The sequence below is a fragment of the Oryctolagus cuniculus genome, chromosome 17, assembly GCF_964237555.1.
Source record: "Oryctolagus cuniculus chromosome 17, mOryCun1.1, whole genome shotgun sequence".
NCBI classification, from domain to species: Eukaryota; Metazoa; Chordata; class Mammalia; order Lagomorpha; family Leporidae; genus Oryctolagus; species Oryctolagus cuniculus.
The window spans coordinates 65,611,654-65,626,593 of NC_091448.1; the positions used below are offsets into that span (position 1 = coordinate 65,611,654).

The window sequence follows — 14,940 nt, forward strand, 5'->3', positions numbered from 1 at the left end:
ATTCAGTATACATTAAGTAGAGATTTCATCAGTTTGCACCCACACAGAAACACAAAGTGTAAAATACTGTTTCAGTACTAGTTATAGCATTACTTCACATTGGACAACCCATTAAGGACAGATCCCACATGAGAAGTAGGTACACAGTAACTCCTGTTGTTGACTTAACAATTTGACACTCTTGTTTATGGCATCAGTAATCTCCCTAGGCTCTAGTCATGAGTTCCCAAAGCTATGGAAGAGAGAGAGAGAGCGGGAGAGAGAGAGAGAGGGAGAGAGAGAGAGAATTCGCCGACTTCGATCTTATTCTGACAGGGTCATAGTCAAAGTGGAAGTTCTCTCCTCCCTTCAGAGAAAGGTACCTCCTTCTTTGATGGCCCCATTCTTTCCACTGGGATCTCACTAGCAGAGATCTTCCATTTAGGTCTTCTCTTTTTTTTCCAGGGTGTCTTGGCTTTCCATACCTAAAATACGCTCATGGGCTCTTCAGCCATATCCGAATGCCTTAAGGGCTGATTCTGAGCCAGAGTGTGTGGGGAACAACTGAGACTAGACTAAGTTACTGGAATTAAGACTTATTCTATGCATCTGTTCTCCCACAATATGGCGCTGAGAGAACAAACAACTTCTACGCAGCTGCCTCTCGCCAATTTGACTGATAAGCTGCAGGAGCTGATCCTGCTCCTGATTGGAGGAGAGCAGCATGCTCGGCGTGTGGGTAGCAGAATTGGGATTGGTGGAAGAGGACTATAAAGGAGGAGAGAGACAACATGCACGAGGAACATCTGAGGAACATCTGAGCAGCCCCCGAGAGAGCCGGCCGGTGGTGTGCCACGCCTCCGCGGAAGCGGGGAAAGCGGCGGGGGGTGCCGCCCTTCCACGGAGGTGGAGGGGCCGGCAGCTAACACGGAACGGTGTCGTTCCTCCGCAAGTGAGGAACCGGCAGCTAACCCTGTAAGAGCCAGGCAGAAAGAACAGCGCAGGGTCTAGTGTCGTTCCTCCGCGAATGGGGGAGTGACAGAATGCTAATAGGACATCTGCCATTCTATGAGTCTACTGTGTATCCCGCTTCCCATGATGGATCGTTCTCTCCCTTTTTGATTCTATCAGTTAGTATTAGCAGACACTAGTCTTCTTTGTGTGATCCCTTTGACTCTTAGACCTATCAGTGTGATCAATTGTGAACTGAAATTGATCACTTGGACTAGTGAGATGGCATTGGTACATGCCACCTTGATGGGATTGTATTGGAATTCCCTGGCACATTTCTAACTCCACCATCTAGGGCAAGTCAGCTTGAGCATGTCCCAAATTGTACATCTCCTCCCTTTCTTATTCCCACTCTTATATTTAACAGGAATCACTTTTCAGTTAAATTTAAACACCTAAGAATAATTGTGTGTTAATCACAGAGTTCAACCAATAGTACTACAGCAAAATAAAGAGAAAATACTAAAATGTATAAAGTATTACATTGTACATCAACAGTCAGGACAAGAGCTGATCAAATCACTGTTTCTCAAAATAGTGTCTATTTCACTTCAACAGGTTTCCCCTTTGGTGCTCAGTTAGTTGTCGCAGATCAGGAAGAACATATGATATTTGTCCCTTTGGGACTGGCTTAATTCACTCAGCATAATGTTTTCCAGATTCCTCTATCTTGTTGCAAATGAACGGATTTCATTGTTTTTGACTACTGTATAGTATCTATAGAGTACATGTCCCATAATTTCTTTATCAAGTCTACTGTTGATGGGCATTTGGGTTGATTCCAGGTCTTAGCTATTGTGAATTGAGCTGCAATAAACATTAATGTGCAGACAGCTTTTTTGTTTGCCAATTTCATTTCCTTTGGGTAAATTCCAAGGAGTGGGATGGCTGGGTTGTTGGTAGGGTTAGATTCAGGTTTCTGACGAATCTCCAGACTGACTTCCAGGGTGGCTTAACCAGTTTGCATTCCCACCAACAGTGGGCTAGTGTCCCTTTTTCCCCACATCCTCGCCAGCATCTGTTGTTGGTAGATTTCTGTATGTGAGCCATTCTAACCGGGGTGAGGTGAAACCTCATTGCGGTTTTGATTTGCATTTCCCTGATTGCTAGTGATCGTGAAATTTTTTCATGTGCCTGTTGGCCATTTGGATTTCCTCTTTGAAAAATGTCTATTGAGGTCCTTGGCCCATCTCTTAAGTGGGTTGTTTGTTTTGATGTTGTGGAGTTTCTTGATTTCTTTGTAGATTCTGGTTATCAACCCTTTATCTGTTGCATAGTTTGCAAATATTTTTTCCCATTTTTTTGGTTGCCTCTTCACTTTCCGGACTGTTTCTTTTGAAGTACAGAAACTTCTCAATTTGATGCAATCCCAAATGTTAATTTTCACTTTGACTGCCTGTGCTTCTGGGGTCTTTTCCGAGAAGTCTTTTGGCGGTACCTATATCTTGCAGAGTTTCTCCAATGCTCTGTAATAATTTGATGGTGTCGGGTCATAGATTTAAGTCCTTAATCCATGTTGAGTGGATTTTTGTGTAAGGTGTAAGGTAGGGGTCTTGCTTCATGATTCTGTACATGGAAATCCATTTTCCCAGCACCATTTATTGAATACACTGTCCTTACTCCAGGGATTGGTTTTGGATCCTTGATCAAATATAAGTTGGCTATAGATGTTTGTGTTGATTTCTGGTGTTTCAATTCTGTTCATTGGTCTATCCGTCTGTTTCTGTACCAGTACCATGCTGTTTTGATAACAACTGCCCTGTAGTATGTCCTGAAATCTGGTATTGGTGATGCCTCCGGCTTTGTTTTTGTTGTACAAGATTGCTTTAGCTATTCGAGGTCTCCTGTGTCTCCATATGAATTTCAGCACCATTTTTTGCAGGTCTGAGAAGAATGTCTTCGGTATTTTGATTGGTATTGCATTGCATCTATAAATTGCTTTTGGGAGAGTGGACATTTTGATGATATTGATTCTTCCAATCCATGAGCATGGGCGATTTTTCCATTTTTTGGTATCCTCTTCTATTTCTTTCTTTAAGGTTTTGTAATTCTCATCGTAGAGATCTTTAACGTCCTTGGTTAAGTTTATTCCAAGGTATTTGATTGTTTTTGTAGCTATTGTGAATGGGATTGATCTTAGCAGTTCTTTCTCAGCCATGGTATTGCCTGTGTATACAAAGGCTGTTGATTTTTGTGCATTAATTTTATATCCTGCTACTTTGCCAAACTCTTCTATGAGTTACAATAGTCTCTTAGTAGAGTTCTTTGGATCTCCTAAATAAAGAATCATATCATCTGCAAAGAGTGATAGTTTGACTTCTTCCTTCCCAATTTGTATCCCTTTAATTTCTTTTTCTTGCCTAATAGCTCTGGCTAGAACTTCCAGAACTATGTTAAATAGCAGTGGTGAGAGTAGGCATCCCTGTCTGGTGCCATATCTCAGTGGAAATGTTTCCAACTTTTCCCCATTCAATTGGATGTTGGCCGTGGGTTTTTCATAAATTGCTTTGATTGTATTGAGGAATGTTCCTTCCACACCCAGTTTGCTTAGGGTTTTCATCATGAAAGGGTGTTATATTTTGTCAAATGCTTTCTCGGCGTCTATTGAGATAATCATATGGTTTTCTTCTGCAGTCTGTTAATGTGGTGTATCACATTGACTGTTTTACGCACATTGAACCATCCCTGCATGCCAGGGATAAATCCCACTTGGTCTGGGCGGATGATCTTTCTGATGTGTTGTTGCATTCTATTGGCCAGAATTTTATTGAGGATTTTTGCATCTATGTTCATCAGGGATATTGGTCTGTAATTTTCTTTCAGTGCTGCATCTTTCTCTGGCTTAGGGATTAAGGTGATGCTGGCTTCATAGAAAGAATTTGGGAGGATTCCCTTTTTTTGAATTGTTCTGAATAGTTTGAGAATTGGAGTTAGTTCTTCTATAAATGTCTGGTAGAATTCAGCAGTGAATCCATCTGGTCCTGGGCTTTTCTTTGTTGGGAGGGCCTTTATTACTGTTTCAATTTCTGTCTCAGTTATGGGTCTGTTTAGGTTTTCTATGTTTTCATGGTTCAATTTTGGTAGATTGCATGTGTCCAGGAATCTATCCATTTCTTATAGGTTTCCCTGTTTGCTGGCATACAAGTCCTTGTAGTAATTTCTGATGATTCTTTTTATTTCTGTGGTGTCTGTTGTTATGTTTCCTTTTTCATCGCTGATGTTATTGATTTGGGTCTTTTCTCTTCTTTTTTTTAGTTAGTTGAGCCAATGGGGTGTCAATTTTGTTTATTTTTTCAAAAAACCAGCTCCTCGTTTGGCTGATTTTTTGTAATTTTTTTTTTGATTCAATCCTGTTGATTTCTTCTCTGATTTTAATTATTTCTCTTCTCCTACTAGATTTGGGTTTGGTTTGCTGCAGATTTTCTAGATGCTTGAGTTGCAGTGAAAGCTCATCTATTTGGTGCCTTTCCAATTTCTTGATGTAGGCACCTATTGACATAAAATTTCCTCTTAACACTGCTTTTGCTGCATCCCATAAATTTTGGTATGTTGTGCTGTTATGCTCATTTACTTCCAGAAAATTTTTGATTTCTCTTTTAATTTCTTCTATGACCCATTGTTCATTCAGGAGCATGTTGTTCAGTCTCCATGTGTTTGCATATGTTCTAGGGATTCCTGAGTTGCTAATTTCCAACTTCATTCCTTTATGGTCTGAGAAGCTGCATGGTATGATTCTAATTCTTTTGAATTTGCTGAGACTTGCTTTCTGGCCTAGTATGTGGTTAATCCTACAAAAGGTTCCATGCACTGCTGAGAAGAATGTAAATCATTTATATGTAGGATGAAAAGTTCTGTAGATATCCATTAGATCCATTTGGGATATAATGTCATTTAAATCTACTGTCTCCTTGTTGATCTTCTGTCCTGTTGATCGGTCTATTTCTGAGAGTGGGGTATTGAAGTCCCCCAGTACTATTGTATTGGGGTCTAAGTCTCCCTTTAAGTCCCTTAACAAATCCTTTAAATAAACCGGTGCCCCGTAATTAGGTGCATATACATTGGTAATTGTTATATCTTCCTGTTGAATTGATCCCTTAATCAGTATATAGTGCCCCTCTTCGTCTCTCTTAACAGTTTTTGTGTCGAAGTTTATGTTGTCTGATATTAAGATGACTACGACCGCTGTTTTTTCATTTCTGTTGCATGGAATATCTTTTTCCAGCCTTTCACTTTCAGTCTGTATGGATCTTTGTTGGAAAGATGTGTTTCTTGTAAGCAGCAAATAGATGGGTTTTGTTCCTTAAGCCAATCAGCCAATCGGTGTCTTTTAACTGGACACTTCAGGCCATTAACATTCAATGTGATTATTGATAAGTGGTAACTTTGCCCTGCCATTTGCCAAAGATATTTTCTAATATATGGTTTGAATTCCTTGTGATCTTTTGCTGTGAGGTTTTCTTCATTTACCTTCTTTCATATTGATGACCGTGTTTCTGTGTTTCTGTGTGCAACACATCTTTAAGCATCTTTGGCAGGGCTGGGCGAGTGGCGACAAATTCTTTCAATTTCTGTTTGCTATGAAAGGTCTTTATTTCACCTTCATTCACAAATGAGAGCTTTGCAGGATATAATATTCTGGGCTGGCAATTTTTCTCTCTTAGTACCTGGGCTATGTCTCGCCATTCCCTCCTAGCCTGTAGTGTTTCTGATGAGAAGTCTGCTGTGAGTCTGATTGGTTTCTTTATGTTTCACTGTGGTGAGTTTAATTACCACGTGTCGTGGTGAGGATCTCTTTTGGTCAGGTTTACTAGGGGTTCTATGAGCTTCCTGTACTAGGATGTCTCTGTCCTTCTCCAAACCTGGGAAATTTTCTGCTATTATCTCACTAAAAAGGCATTCTAATCCTTTCTCCCTCTCCATTTCTTCAGGAACTCCTAGAACCCGAATTTTGGTTTTTTTTCACAGTATCCTGGAGATTCCCGACAATATGTTTTAGATTTCTAATTTCCTCTTCTTTATTTGGCTTGACTGTATCCTTTCCTGTTCTCTGTCTTCTAAGTCCGATATTCTCTCTTCTGCTTCACCCATTCTGTTTGTAAGGCTCTGTAATGTGTTTGTCATTAGATCTATTGAATTCTTCATTTCATTATGATTTCTGTTTTAAACTGTTAAATTTAGTGCTACTCTTCCACATTACTATTTTCTCATATCCAAAGGGAATTCAAACAGATCAAATACAAAGGCATCCTGAATATTAGCTATTTTCTAAGTTGTCTTATTATAACTAACCCATTATTTTTTTAATCAACCAGAACAAATTCTGCATCAATCCCAAATACACATTAGAAATGATTAGTGAGAATGTTTTTCAATTGAATTCATAGAAACCACACGTAAGGCCAGAAATAATCCATCATCTGTGCATTCAAGCACAGCAGGAGGAAGGGCTTTGGAACACTTCCTTGTAAGTTTGCCACACGTTGCTGCCTCCACACATCTCGTTCGTGCTGTTGTGACTTGACCTGAGGACTTCCTTTGCGTGCTATGCTGTGGTTTGCCAGCCTGCAGCTGGAAGATGCTCTGTTCCCTGATGGAAGATGGGGCTTTCCCCACCTCCCAGCCAGACCTGCTTGACAATCACTCACAAGAAGTTAGTTTCACTGTTTCACACTGCACATGAATCCTGTTATAATGTGCTTTTGGAATGTGTCTTACTTGACATAATCTAAGATTTTTCAGCATGTATGCAAATATGTGTATAAAGTAACTTTTTATAGAAAAATATTATAAAAAATACACATGAAATGAAATCACCCTTCTCTGACTTTTCCTTCAGGATTCAAAATTATTCCCTTCATAAATGCTCGCCAGGTATGTAGTTTATGTCCCAGTGAAGCCTCTAGTTACTTTCTATAGTCTTTTAGTTATGTGTGATCAAGTTTTACATACCCAGTGGACATATACTGAAGAGCAACAATAATTTCTTGCTTATCTTTGGGTCACCCCTAGAGCATGGTGCACCATCTCTCACAGGGGAACACCATTATCATTTGTGAGGAGGAAAGGGAGAGTAATACCTGTGTTAAATGTAAGGAATTTTTGGCCAGCGCTGCGGCTCACTAGGCTAATCCTCCACCTAGCGGCGCCGGCACACTAGGTTCTAGTCCTGGTCAGGGCGCTGGATTCTGACCTGGTTGCCACTCTTCCAGGCCAGCTCTCTGCTATGGCCCGGGAGTGCGGTGGAGGATGGCCCAAGTGTTTGGGCCCTGCACTCCATGGGAGACCAGGATAAGCACCTGGCTCCTGGCTTCGGATCAGCACGGTGCGCTGGCCACAGCGCGCCGGCCGCGGCGGCCATTGGAGGGTGAACCAACGGCAAAAGGAAGACCTTTCTCTCTGTCTCTCTCACTGTCCACTCTGCCTGTCAAAAAATAAAAAAAAATGTAAGGAATTTTCAAAAAGTTCATAGAAAATGTACATTGTGAAAAAACTATGCATGGATTTAAAATTTGGGGGGTACCCAAATAACATTACAGTGTATTTGAATAGGATCTATTTTGCGGCACTAAGAAGAATATACAGGGTTTCACTGAGGCATAGTGGGTAAAGCTGCCACCTATGATGCTGACATCCCACAGGGGTGCCGGTTCGAGTCCCCACTGTGCCACTTCTGATCCAGCTCCCTGCTAATGGGCCTGGGAAAGCATCCACATGGGAGATACAGAAGAAGCTTCTGGCAGTAGGCTTCAGACTGGCCAAACTCCAGCTATCGTGGCCATTTGGGGAGTGAACCAGTGGATGGAATACCTCTCTCTGTCTCTCCCTTTCTTTTTGTAACTCTTTTAAATAATTAATAAAGAAATCTTTTTAAAAAGGATATACATATTTTATAAGAGCCACTATCTGAGCAACGTGAATTCTGCTACAACTGTCAAGAACAAACCTCAAATTTATCAAAATGCTTGATTAGAATGGTGAAATTGTTGATGCTTTACAACAGTTTATGGGGACAATGCAGCAGAGAAAACAGAATTTTCAGGAGTGTGACTCATTTCATGAGGGAAAGAAGGGACGTTGGTGCTTGGAGAGCCCTGCTTAGGTTGTGCTTTCTCTTTCGTACCAAACTGGCAAAGCCAGGCTTCCTCTCCGGTTCACAATTCTTTGAAGAAATGCTTCAGGATGTTGAACCCATTTGTTGAAGCTGGCATCTCTGTCCCTTCTGCTGATCTTAAGGCATCACTTTTGGCACCCACATCAGAAAGTTTGCTCCACTTTAATTTACTAGTCAGAATTACTTAAGTTAAACCGATGGAGATGGGCTTTGTGTTGTCTGCTGTGTCTGTGTTAATCATGGGTCTTCTTCAATTAGGACATCAATAAGATTACTTTTTCCTCCCAACTCAATTGGATTTTCTGTGACTGTGACTTTTGTCTTACGATTGTCTCATCCTTTTTGAAACTGAGTTATACAAATGTCTAGCTTCTTTGGAAGCATTGCTTCCATAAATTCTTTAAGGTCTATTTAGGTATTTATTTGAAAGAAGCAGTGACAGAGAAAGGGAGATAGATAGAGAAAGACACAGATAGAGACAAAGAGATCTTCCACCTGCTGGTTTACTACCCAAATGATTGTGCAGGAGCCCAGAACTCCATATGGATCTCACATGTGGCTGGCAGGGCCCCCGGTACTTAGGCCATCATCAGCTACTTTCTTGGGTACATTAGCAGAGAGCTGATTGCAAGGAGAGCAGCCAACCCTGGCACTAGGACTTTGATATGGGATGCAGCGTTGCAGGCAGTGACTTAACCTGTTGTGTGATGCCAGCCCTCCTGTTAACGTTTACTAAAACATCATCGAGGGTTTCACTATTCCCCCATTGAAATATTGCTATACATCTGATGTTTGTTCCTGCTTCAGTTGTACCAGAATCAATGGTTATCTGGTAGGGATTTTTTTCAACTAAATATAACTTCATGGCTCAAACTGGATCTTTTTTTTTTTTTTTTGACAGGCAGAGTGGACAGTGAGAGAGACAGAGAGAAAGGTCTTTCTTTTCCATTGGTTCACCCTACAATGGCTGCTGTGGCCAGCGCACCGCGCTGATCCAAAGCCAGGAGCCAGGTGCTTCTCCTGGTCTCCCATGCGGGTGCAGGGCCCAAGCACTTGGGTCATCCTCCACTGCCTTCCCGGGCCACAGCAGAGAGCTGGCCTGGAAGAGGAGCAACCGGTACAGAATCCGGCACCCCGACCGGGACTAGAACCTGGGGTGCCGGCGCCACAGGCAGAGGATTAGCCTAGTGAGCCATGGCGCCGGCCCATTTTTATTTTTTAGAATATGCATTTTCGAGTCGAGCGACCATGGCCAGACGTCCTCGCTCTGGTGGAAATGCCTGGGCGAGGGCGGCGGCAGCGGGTCCTACGAGGAAGGATGCCAGAGCCTCATGGAGTACGCGTGGGGACGGGCGGCGGCCGCCATGCTCTTCTGCGGATTTATCATCCTCGTCATCTGCTTCGTGCTGTCCTTCTTCGCCCTCTGCGGACCCCAGATGCTGGTCTTCCTCAGAGTGATCGGGGGCCTCCTTGCCCTGGCTGCTGTGTTCCAGATCATCTCGCTGGTAATTTACCCAGTCAAGTACACCCAGACCTTCAACCTTCATCTCAACCCTGCTGTCACGTACATCTTTAACTGGGCCTATGGCTTTGGGTGGGCAGCCACGATCATCCTGATTGGCTGTGCCTTCTTCTTCTGCTGTCTCCCCAACTACGAGGATGACCTGCTGGGCAATGCGAAGCCCAGGTACTTCTACACCTCGGCCTAAGGCAGGGCAGAGGGGGAAGAGAATCCTTGCCTCCGAGATCCATTCCAGAGCGAGAAACTGTTGCCCCAGGCTCCTCGGAACCTGTACTCCAGCAGTGTGTATATTATTCAGCTAGGCACAAGTGCTCTACATTTTTAGCTTGGGAGAGAAAATGTTTCTTACATGGTGTTATAGTTTCATATTCATCTTTTGTATATGTTTTGTGGAATTCAACAAGACTTGTTTCTTTTCCATAATTAACCTAGAACATGACAATATTTCCTTGTGTCTATTCTGAACATTTATATTGCATTTGGAAAAGAATATGAACATGAAACTTACCACTTGCTAAGGTGAAACAGAGAAAGCTTCTCAGAGTTCATGATCTGATCAAGTGTTTGTTTTCTTCCAGATGGGATGGGTCTACAAAGGGTTAAAGAGAAGGGGAGGTATTAGTGAAAATGTTCAGAGTCCAAAAGCAAAACCATTTTTTTCAAGCTTTCAGCTATTTAAAGAAGCAACATAGTTTCCTAAGTGCATACTGTATGTGAGGATTTGTCATTACCATCCCGGATCTTTGCTTTCGTGTGAGCCTCACACTGACTTGATATGTCACGTAGGAAAGTATTTCTTCACTGCCCAAAGTCTGCGGCTGTAGCCAGGCCTCTTTGAGAAGTGAAGTGCTATGATGAAATTTTCTCTTTTAGGGTAGTGTACAGGGTTAGGGTGTTGGGAAATGCTGTATTGATACATCCATACTGTTGCGTGTCTGTGTGTTCAGGACTGGTGTAGACGGATCGAGAGATGGACAGTCTAGTTGACCTTGGCTGATAGACATGATGAGGTCATGTTCTAAAGCCTGTTCATTGCCATCACAAAAGTGTCATCAACACAGCCCAAGTATGGATTCTTCATCTCGGGTCTTACTGGGCTTGAATCATGCAGATACAGCTCTAATAGATTGCAACTGTAAGCAGAAACATTTAGTTAAAACCTGGTCTTCCTTGGTAAACAGACTTAACATGACATAAAATATGGAACAGGAAAATTCAGGCAGGTGACTTTCTCTGAATGGCAAATACATATTGGATGGATTATTTTTTTACCATTTGTATTGACATAAAGAAAACCCAAATCATTTTGTATATCAAATCATTATTTTGTAAGTTGCAGAATAAGCCATTGAAGTTTCCATTATGACTTTCCCCCAATAAACCAGGTCTTTAAAAAAAAAAAAGAATATGCATTTTCATGAACTTTCTAAAGACATCTCATACATGTTGAGTCTTTAATGTGATCCTCTCTGATTATCCGACCTGAAATAGTATAATTGAATACTCTTTACAATGCTTTAAATCACTTTTAGTTACTTTCACATTGCGTATTACTTTTCTTCTCAATAATGATAGAAGTCTTATGAACTCAGAAGTGTGTGTGTGCACGTGTCTTTGTGTGTATGTGTTAGTTTTCTGTTATGTGTTTAGGGTCTAGAAAATTATCTGAATAATAGGCACTCCAATAATCAGCATGCTCAGTTCTCAGCAAATAAGCTGGATGAAGGAAGCAGATGCAAAATGCTATTTACTGTGATTCCAATTACATAAAATTCTAGAAAAGGCAAAAATGTAGTGACAGAGGTACAAGGTCAGTGACTTGCCAAAGACAAACAGTACAACAAGGGTAATGAAATGAAGGAAGCAGAAGAACACTTTCCTTAATGTGATAGAAATACTCCGGAAATGGGTGATTATCAGCACTCTGGCCTCAGAATCAGCCCTTAAGGCATTCAGATCTGGCTGAAAAGCCCATGAGAGTATTACAGGCATGGAATGCCAAGACACTCTGGCAAAAAACAAAACAAAACAAAACAAAACAAAAACTAAATGAAAGATCTCCACGAGTGAGACCCCAGTGGAAAGAACAGGTCATCAAAGAAGGAAGTACCTTTCTCTGAAGGAAGGAGAGAACTTCCACTTTGACTACGACCTTGTCTAAATATGATCAGAGTTGGTGAACTCAAAAGGCTTCCATAGCCTTGGAAACTCATGACAAGAGCCTAGGGTGATTACTGATACCATAAACAGGAGTGTCAATTTGTTAAGTCAACAACAGGAGTCACTGTGCACTTACTCCTCATGTAGGATCTCTGTCCTTAATGTGCTGTACATTGAGATTTAATGCTATAATGAGTACTCAAACAGTATTTTTCACTTTGGGTTTCTATGTGGGTACAAACTGTACTTTGGAAATTTATATTTACTAAATAACAGTTAAAAAAACCTTTTTCTTTCCAAATAGTTTTAAATTTACATAAGAAAAAGTGTACAGTTGTATGAAGAGTCCCCATACATGCTAAACTGATCTTCTGTATATAAAGAGAATTGAAAATGAATCTTGATGTGAATGGAAGGGGAGAGGGAGAGGGAAAGGGGAGGGTTGCGGGTGGGAGGGAAGTTATGGGGGGGGGAAGCCATTGTAATCCATAAGCTGTACTTTGGAAATTTATATTCATTAAATAAAAGTTAAAAAAAAAGAAATGGGTGATTATATTATATGCAATGCATGTCTTAATAACTATGTTAAAATGAATGATATTAAAAAATTAGAAGACACGAAAGCAATTTAAAATACTGATAAGATGATATTCATATAAAATCCAATATAAGCAATAGAATAAAACTGATATCATCCTGCAAAGAGCAGGATAAACAATTAAATTATAACATTACAAGTATTCTTCTGCACTAAAATAATAAACATGTTTATTAATTTTTATTTTTCAAAGGATGAAGGAAAAACCCTCAATTTTGTGCTAACAGTCCCAAATCTATGTCTCGATAAACCCACGCATGACACTGAGTCATTTAGTTTTTATTTGAGGACAAAGTTGGACAGATTTGTTTTCCACTTGTTTATTCCCCAAATGCTCACAACACCTGGAGCTAGGCCAAGCCAAATCTGGGTACCAGGAAGTCAGTGAGGAACTCTCATCTGAGTGGCAGAGACACAAGTACTTGACATTAGCAGGACGCTATTTTGGAAGTGGAGCCAGGACCTGAACTAGGCACTCTGAAATAGGACACAGAGTTCCCAAGTGACTTCTAATTATCTATGCCAAATGCCCATCCCAGCGCATATCCTTAAAACATGAGGATATTCAACAAAATGCTGGAATTGGAGAAATGTACATTATGATCTTTAAGTAGAAAAAGTATTCTTTAACTGATACAAAGATGCATGAAAAAATTGGACTGGGACAAATATATTATGATAAGATGTTAACAATGGGGGAACTTAGATGTAGGATGTATGGGGACTCTTCATACAACTGTACACTTTTTCTTATGTAAATTTAAAACTATTTGGAAAGAAAAAGGTTTTTTTAACTGTTATTTAGTAAATATAAATTTCCAAAGTACAGTTTATGGATTACAATGGCTTTCCTCCCAATAACTTCCCTCCCTCCCGCAGCCCTCCCATCTCCCACCCCCTCTCCCATTCCATTCACATCAAGATTCATTTTCAATTATCTTTATATACAGAAGATCAATTTAGTATATATTAATTAAGATTTCAACAGTTTGCACCCACACAGAAACACAAAGTGTAAAATACTGTTTCAGTACTAGTTATAGCATTACTTCACATTGGACAACACATTAAGGACAGATCCCACATGAGGAATAAGTACACAGTGACTCGTGTTGTTGACTTAACAATTTGACACTCTTGTTTATGGCATCAGTTATCTCCCTAGGCTCTAGTTATGAGTTGACAAGGCTATGGAAACCTTTTGAGTTTGCTGACTCTGATCTTATTCTGACAGGGTCATAGTCAAAGTGGAAGTTCTCTCCTCCCTTCAGAGAAAGGTACCTCCTTCTTTGATGGCCCCATTCTTTCTACTGGGATCTCACTCACAGAGATCTTTCATTTCGGTCTTTTTTTTTAATTTGCCAAAGTGGCTTGGCTTTCCATGCCTAAAATACTCTCATGGGCTCTTCAGCCAGTTCTGAATGCCTTAAGGGCTGATTCTGAGGCCAGAGTGCTGTTTAGGACATCTGCCATTCTATGAGTCTGCTGTGTATCCCACTTCCCATGTTGGATCGTTCTCTCCCTTTTTGATTCTATCAGTTAGTATTAGCAGACACTAGTCTTGTTTGTGTGATCCCTTTGACTCTTAGACCTATCAGTGTGATCAATTGTGAACTGAAATTGATCACTTGGACTAGTGAGATGGCATTGGTACATGCCACCTTGATGGGATTGTATTGGAATCCCCTGGCACATTTCTAACTCTACCATTTAGGGCAAGTCAGTTTGAGCATGTCCCAAATTGTACATCTCTTCCCTCTCTTATTCCCACTCTTATATTTAACAGGAATCACTTTTCAGTTAAATTTAAACACTTAAGAATAATTGTGTGTTAATCACAGAGTTCAACCAATAGTACTACAGCAAAATAAAGAGAAAATACTAAAATGTATAAAGTATTACGTTGTACATCAACAGTCAGGACAAGAGCTGATCAAGTCACTGTTTCTCAAAATAGTGTCCATTTCACTTCAACAGGTTTCCTCTTTGGTGCTCAGTTAGTTGTCGCAGATCAGGAAGAACATATGATATTTGTCCCTTTGGGACTGGCTTAATTCACTCAGCATAATGTTTTCCAGATTCCTCTATCTTGTTGCAAATGAATGGATTTCGTTGTTTTTGACTGCTGTATAGTATTCTATAGAGTACATGTCCAATAATTTCTTTATCCAGTCTACTGTTGATGGGCATTTGGGTTGATTCCAGGTCTTAGCTATTGTGAATTGAGCTGCAATAAATATTAATGTGCAGACAGCTTTTTTGTTTGCCAATTTCATTTCCTTTGGGTAAATTCCAAGGAGTGGTATGGCTGGCTTAAAGATCTCTATGATGAAAATTACAAAACCTTAAAGAAAGAAATAGAAGAGGATACCAAAAAATGGAAAAATCTCCCATGCTCATAGATTGGAAGAATCAATATCATCAAAATGTCCATTCTCCCAAAAGCAATTTATAGATTCAATGCAATACCAATCAAGATACCGAAGACCTTCTTCTCAGATCTGGAAAAAATGATGCTGAAATTCACATGGAGACACAGGAGACCTTGAATAGCTAAAG

The 14,940-nt window shown here is 40.5% G+C and overlaps 1 long non-coding RNA gene and 1 pseudogene across 1 annotated transcript in view; one reads left to right on the plus strand and one right to left on the minus strand.

The window, feature by feature from the left end:
- LOC127485658 (uncharacterized) overlaps positions 1-11,574 on the minus strand; it is a 77,525-nt gene extending 65,951 nt beyond the window's left edge. Inside the window, exon 1 of the long non-coding RNA XR_011383798.1 lies at positions 10,132-11,574. This is a non-coding gene — a long non-coding RNA (uncharacterized lncRNA). The remainder of the gene's footprint in view (positions 1-10,131) is intronic.
- On the plus strand, positions 9,342-11,026 carry LOC138843229 (p53 apoptosis effector related to PMP-22 pseudogene; annotated as a pseudogene).
- Positions 11,575-14,940: the final 3,366 nt, after the last annotated feature.